Genomic DNA, 6,818 nt, shown 5'->3' with positions numbered 1-6,818 from the left:
CCGAGGGTGTCCTCTCCGAGGGTGTCTCAGGGAGAGTGGGATATACAAAAACCACATTTCTAATTCGCACATGCGTAATAATACACACTTGTACATGTCTGAAATAGGACAAATATAAGCACCCACAAAATGATTGTTATTATTACAACACCAAACAGAATACATATCTAACCATCAGAAACAAACAGCTGTCTAATGGCTAATGATTAAAAAAGGCTGCACATTGGTTGTATTTTATCATGCAGAACCATCCATAATCTGTTGTTTGGCAATGGACAAATACATAATGAATACATAAGGAGAATTGTCATTCTACACTACTAAATGAGTATTTCTCTGCAATTTGACATGCATTGTGCAAATTATAGATATTATAATGCAAGGTTTCCCAACTGGCTGCCCGTGGGCTGAATTTGGCACCCGGGTAATTTATTTGGACCCCCAAGTTTTCTGAGCAAAAAATAGAAAATATGTATTTTTTATTGTTGGACATAAAAGACTGTAAAAACAACAACAAATCACACATAATAGAGATATGTGATCGTACACAAACGCAAGCAAGGTTTGAAATGATTGTTTTAGTCAAATATTATATCTGTTTGGGCTTCTGGCAGTCAATTCGCAGTCTACAAATTATTTGAAATTACGTTCCAGCTCCCTGACCATCCGCTCAAGAAAAAATTGTCCCGTGGCTGAATCTAGTTGATGATCCCTGTTATAATACATGTGATAGGCCAGAGTAACAGGCTATAATCAATGTGCGATTTGTGAAAGATACTGTACAGAGGGGGGATCAATTAATAGGCCCTATGTGGTAGGTTATACAGCTGTAAGCAATGATCGGAAGCTTTATCTGCGGATTATATGTATAATTAACAGAAATCCCACACCATCTGCCACAGCTATAGTAGGCAGTAGTTCTTATGTTTTAAATTTATGCTAGTAAGAAATGTATATTGGCCAACAAAATCTCCCACCCACCATTTAAGCAGATACAATTATTATCTCTTGTAATACCAGCAGACATCTGGATGGTGAACTACAAAAAAAGACCATGTGTTAATTAGGGAAAGGGAAGGGAAAGGGGAATAACTAGACAGTTGTACAACTGAATGTATTCAACTGGAATTGCATTTGTCCAAAATATTTAGCTGTGTTCCCCTTGTCAAAAAATCGGAACAGTCAGAATGTCAGTTACTTGAAATGCACGGGCAGGGATGAATTTAATTGTATGGGATTAATTGAATTACAAGTAACATCTACTGACTTGAGGCAGAATAGCGGTTGTCCTGAGGGAACTCTTGGCTCCAGCAAAGCAGTCAGTCTAAATGTAAATAGCTAGCTAATACTTTTGTGCAGTGGTCTGTGACACAGAACTCGATGTCTAGTAACTCACTATCTAGCTGCTAAAAATAACAATTCGTTTTAGAATCAGGTTCACAGAACATGCTACTTCTAGGTAGTTTATTCAATCTAGATTAAGTTATAGCTTGCTAGCTGGCCAGTTAACAAGTTTCTAATGCCGCTAGCATCACCATTATCCTTGTCTACTATATATTCATGTGACTGGTAAACATGCTTCTCGGACAAAACTTGCTATCTTGTTACATCGCTAGCTAAGCTAACATTAGCTAGCTAGATTCCCAATGTAGCCTAGCCATACCCCCCCATCCAAAAACAATTAGTTAAATATGCTTCTTCAAAGTAAATCTAGCGAGTTAGCAAGCTCGCAATCAAGAGGAATTGTTTTAATTTATTTATAGAAAAATTCTCATCTGCTCATTGTGATGACGGTCAGACTTGTGAAAAAAACCTAGCGTAAAACATGCCTCTTGACCTTTTCGCAACAACCAATGATAACGCTTCTGCCCTAAGAATAGAGTTCGCTACACTTTATGTCAATCTGCGTTTTGCGAGTGACCAGCATATGCTGGTATGCTGGTGACCAATTTATGCTGGTCACCAGTGTCCAGAACACAGCAAAAGCCTTTGTTGTGTTTTTGCTGGTGACCAGCCTTCGCTGTGTTTTCGTTGGACACCAGCAAGAACACAGCGAAGGCTGGTGTCCAACAAAAACACAGCGAAGGCTGGTGTCCAATGAAAACACAGCGAAGGCTGGTCACCAGCGAAAACACAACAAAGTCTGGTCACCAGCGAAAACACAACGAGGGCTGGCCACCATCCTATGTTGGTCAATTCTGTTTTTTTTTCAGCAGGGGTTATGCGTGCATTTGTAGCCGGTGTGAAACGGCTAACTAGTTAAATCGGTGACGTCACTCGCTCTGAAACCTTGAAGTGGTTGTTTCCCTTGTTCTGTAAGGGCCACAGCTTTTGTGAACTAACAGGTAACAATGTTTTGTGAGAGACTTGTCGTTGTGTTCAGAGGAACCCTGGTTCAAGCCCAGGTTGGGGCAAGGAGAAGCAATACGTTTGCACATACATTTTTACGTATGGGTGGTCCCGGGAATCGAACCTACTATCCTGGCATTGCAATGCTCTACCAACATGCATGATAAGGTTATACGTGTTTTGTGAAGCCTAAATTTAATATGATTTATGAAGCCTATTAAGCAGTGCTTATGACACCCTTTATAAAGCACATGTTTATGGCACATTTGACATGGGTGTTTATGTTACACAGTTATGCCACATTTATAAACGCTTTATAGAGCATGAAATACAGTTATAGATGATTTGTGCCACATTTGTGTAGTGCTTATGAAGTCTTTATGATGCCTTTATAAGCTGCATTTCATTTAAAGCGGGACCGTAATTTCTTCTGGATTGTCTCTGCAGGGTAGTCCATGGGGACCTGGACCAGCAGTTAAAAGTCTATTCACGCTATTAGCACATGCAGTGTGAACACACCATCATTAGAGCAAGCGTTTTGCACAGGAGGTCTTCAACTGCATCCCCGCTTTTAGCAGCCTGTGGCATTTCCACACAGTGGGTGATGATTGCAGCAGACTGCTTTTTAATCTACAACCACTTTTAATCAGTCTCTCACCTTCTTCTCTTTCTCCTTTCCACTTCTTACTTTTTTTCAACCTCACGCTAGTCACTTCCTTGTAGTGGCCAGCCTTCTGCAACAAAAAAAACAACATTCAGTGGCAGTTCGTGGTAAACTTGGCCATTTACGTTGTAGACAGCAACAGGGGGAAGTATACTCTATAATAAGGGAAAACATCACCTCATCTAATACCTTCTTCTTGCCATTTCACCTTCCTAGACTGCCTCAGTCTCCGTTATGCATTTCTCTGCAGTTCATTACTCCTCACTTGACTTCAGAATCCTTACGGTTCAACCAAGGGAATGACACATACTCTTTCAAAGACATTCCCCTGTTCATTTCCCCCTCTTCCCTTTGATCTAGAACAGACCTCAATCCAGGAATGCAATGACAAATCAACGCAAGTCGTGGTAACACCATTCAATACCTTGAAAAGTATGCAAATTGAAATTCAAAGTTATTCAAATCGCTTTTACAGGTAGAGAAGCAGACCCTCTCCGAAAGAGGTGTAGCCTACTGTGGAATAATGAATGGAGAAATGAGAGGAAAAGAGAGAGATGGAATATCTGTGCACACGGCCACATGAAAAGCACCATCATCCTTACTGAAAGATAATGAGATTTTAAAATGACCTAGAATCATGCATTTCTACCTGAAGTTTCATGCCTGTTCTCCAGCATCCCTAAATGGGAGATCCAACACAGTGTTTCTAAAAGTAGGAATGTCGAGACAAACAATTCGGATTGTGTTTTACAGCTTGCTGAAATTTTCAAGCCTAGTGAATGGTGTCGTGACATCATGTAATGATCATGGCTAGTGAGGATCTCAAAATGATGCGTAAGTATCAACGTGCGTAAGTATCAAAATGAGAATACTAGAAGCGATGGTGTAAAGTGCAGAGAAGTTCAGAAATGAAAGGTGAAAAAACAAAAGACCAATGTGTTTTAGGCCCCAATCCTGCCATTCCATAAATGCAGTTGCGTGGTTACACACAAATACATACACACACAAGCACGCAATCAGATACAATTGTATTTGTCACATGCTTCATAAACAACAGGTGTAGACTAAAAGTGAAATGCTTACTTATGGGCAATGCAGAGAGAAATAATAGAAAAATAACACGAGTAATAAATACACAATGAGTAATGATAACTTGGCTGTTGTATACACGGGGTACCAGAACCAAGTCAATGTACAGGCGTATGAGGTAATTGAGGTAGATATGTACATATAGGTAGGGGTAAAGTGACTAAGCAACAGGGTATACTGTATGATAAACAGTAGCAGCAGCATATGTGATGAGTCAAAAAAGTTCAATGCAGATAAAAAGAAAGTGTCAATGCAGATAGTCCAGGTAGCTATTTGGTTAACTATTTAGCAGTCTTATGCCTTGGGTGTAGAAGCAGTTCAGGTTCCTGGTTTCAGAGTTATTGCACCGGTACCGCTTGACCATTTTTAGGGCCTTCCTCTGGAACTGCCTGGTATAGACGTCCACGCAGGGTGGAAGTAACAAATTACAAATACTCTCCTTACTTTCATTGAGTAGCTTTTCTGAGTACTTGTACTTCGAGTATTTTTCAAAGTCAGTCATTTTACTCTTAGGTATGTTTTGAATAAAGTACTGTACTTTGCTACCTTTTTAAAACCATCCGTTACAGAGTACAATTTTGTAGGATATCTATAAGAATACATCATGTGGGCATGGAAAGTTTGCGAGAGCTCATCGGAGACAGACAAAAATTGCTCATCGTTGTTTAGTCAGTGACCAATTCAATCAAATTTCACGCATCGAGCCAACACAGCCCAATCAAATCAAGCTGTGTATACAAACTGAACGATTATGGTCGGAATATAAAAATAAATAAAAATAAAATAAAAAAAAGTTTAGTTCGAGACATAGTGAAAGAGAGAAAAGGTTTCTAAGCGATGTGTGAAAACAATGGAGACGGAGGAGACTGTGACCTGTTCTCCTTCAAGCACAGGAGAGGCAACGCAATGCAAGCTTTGCTTACCCAGGATGGCAGAGGTGGCAGCTTACACTAACTCTGCCTCAAACTTGAGGAAACATTGTAGAGGTAAGATAACTAGCTAGCTATAAATGCTAAAACATTTAACCATGGATGGCTTTAGCAGCTAGTATAGCTAGCTATCTAAAAGTATAATTTACGTTAGGTACGTTAGCATTAGCCTAGTTGTCCAGTGTGCTAACATTATCAGCTATCCTTGCAGCTAAGTTATCTATCTAGTTAGCTACATGGCTAACCCCCACCCGATGATGATAGTTGTTATGGCTAGCACGCCAATGTCGCTATGTGTGGTGGTGGCTAGCTAACTAGCCATGTAAGTTATCTGAGCTAGCTAACAACATTAGGCTAACATCACAGATAAAACAGATATTTCACCCAATGTAAAAATGTGAAGCATCCGGTTTGCGTTCCATTCACTACCAAATATAGTGATGAGAGGAAGCCTAGTGCCTGGCAGTGGGAGAAGATGGAACGAGATGGATTTTGGCCGACATTCTGCATATTTTCTCATCAATGAAACATTTGATCTCCATACAGTTTTCTGTTTCCAAAACTAAAATCTGTAACAATCAGAGTGGACTGAGTTTTGTAGACTACCCTTTGCCAAAATCACTAAAAATGTAGTTGTTTAGAAGGAGTGCAAGGGTGAATGGAGTAATTGCACACGCGCACTTCACAGAGTAGGCACACTCTAACGGAAATATGCAAATAAATGCTAGAAGGCACCAATAGAAACTCACTAGCTCGTGCTTGGCTCTGCCCACCTTGCTTGTTCTGCCCACTATGATTAATTTTATCCCATTGGAAACGACAGGCTATTGTCTACCTTGGGTTAGTTATACAAATCTTTGCTAACATCAACAAGTGAGCTAGAGTGAATTAGCTAGCTAGCTCACGTTAGCGTGCTTGGTGATGACAATATTTAACTTGGGAAAGGCGTGCCGCTAGCGGGACACCTCGACAACATCCGGTGAAATTGCAGAGCGTGAAATTCAAACTACAGTATTATAAATATCTAACTTTCATAAAATCACAAGTGTAACACATCAAAATAAAACTTCACTTCTTGTTAATCCAGCCGCTGTGTCAGATTTCAAAAAGGCTTGACGGTGAAAGCACACCATGCAACTATCTGAGGACAGCGCCCCGTATACAAAACCATGAAAAACACATTTCAACCAGGCAGGTGCGACATGAAAGTCAGAACTAGCGATATAGTAAATGCCTTACCTTTGATGATCTTCTTCTGTTGGCACTCCAAAAGGTCCCAGTTACATCACAAATGGTCCTTTTGTTCGATAATGTCCTTCTTTATATCCATAAAAAGTCAGTTTAGCTGGCGCGCTTCAGTCAATAATCCATCCAGTTTCCCTCCATCAAAATGCATACAAAATGAATCCCAAACGTTACTAATAAACTTTTCCAAACAAGTCAAACAACGTTTATAATCAAACCTTAGGTACCCTAATACGTAAATAAACTATAAATTTAAGACGGAGAATTGTTATTGTCTTTACCGGAGAAAAATACCAAAGAACGCGCTCTCATTCACGCGCTTGGAAACACTACAACAAAAATGGGAGCCACCTAGAAAAACAACAATTTCTGGCTCCTTTTTCCAAAAACCAGCCTGAAACTCTTTCTAAAGACTGTTGACATCTAGTGGAAGCCATAGGAACTGCAATCTGGGAGGACTTCGCCTTATAATAAAAGTAACAGCCATTGAAAATAGTGATAGGCTGAAAAAAAAACATTTTTAATTTTGGGATGGTTTGTCC

General features: G+C 39.8%; 1 long non-coding RNA gene across 1 annotated transcript in view; it reads right to left on the bottom strand.

Moving 5' to 3' along the window:
• Positions 1–3,023: 3,023 nt before the first annotated feature.
• LOC139564761 (uncharacterized) overlaps positions 3,024–6,818 on the bottom strand; it is a 36,500-nt gene continuing 32,705 nt past the window's right edge. Inside the window, exon 2 of the long non-coding RNA XR_011672825.1 lies at positions 3,024–3,083. This is a non-coding gene — a long non-coding RNA (uncharacterized lncRNA). The remainder of the gene's footprint in view (positions 3,084–6,818) is intronic.

This window comes from Salvelinus alpinus, chromosome 2, assembly GCF_045679555.1.
Source record: "Salvelinus alpinus chromosome 2, SLU_Salpinus.1, whole genome shotgun sequence".
NCBI lineage: Eukaryota > Metazoa > Chordata > Actinopteri > Salmoniformes > Salmonidae > Salvelinus > Salvelinus alpinus.
This window is presented reverse-complemented; position numbering and strand designations above follow the sequence as displayed.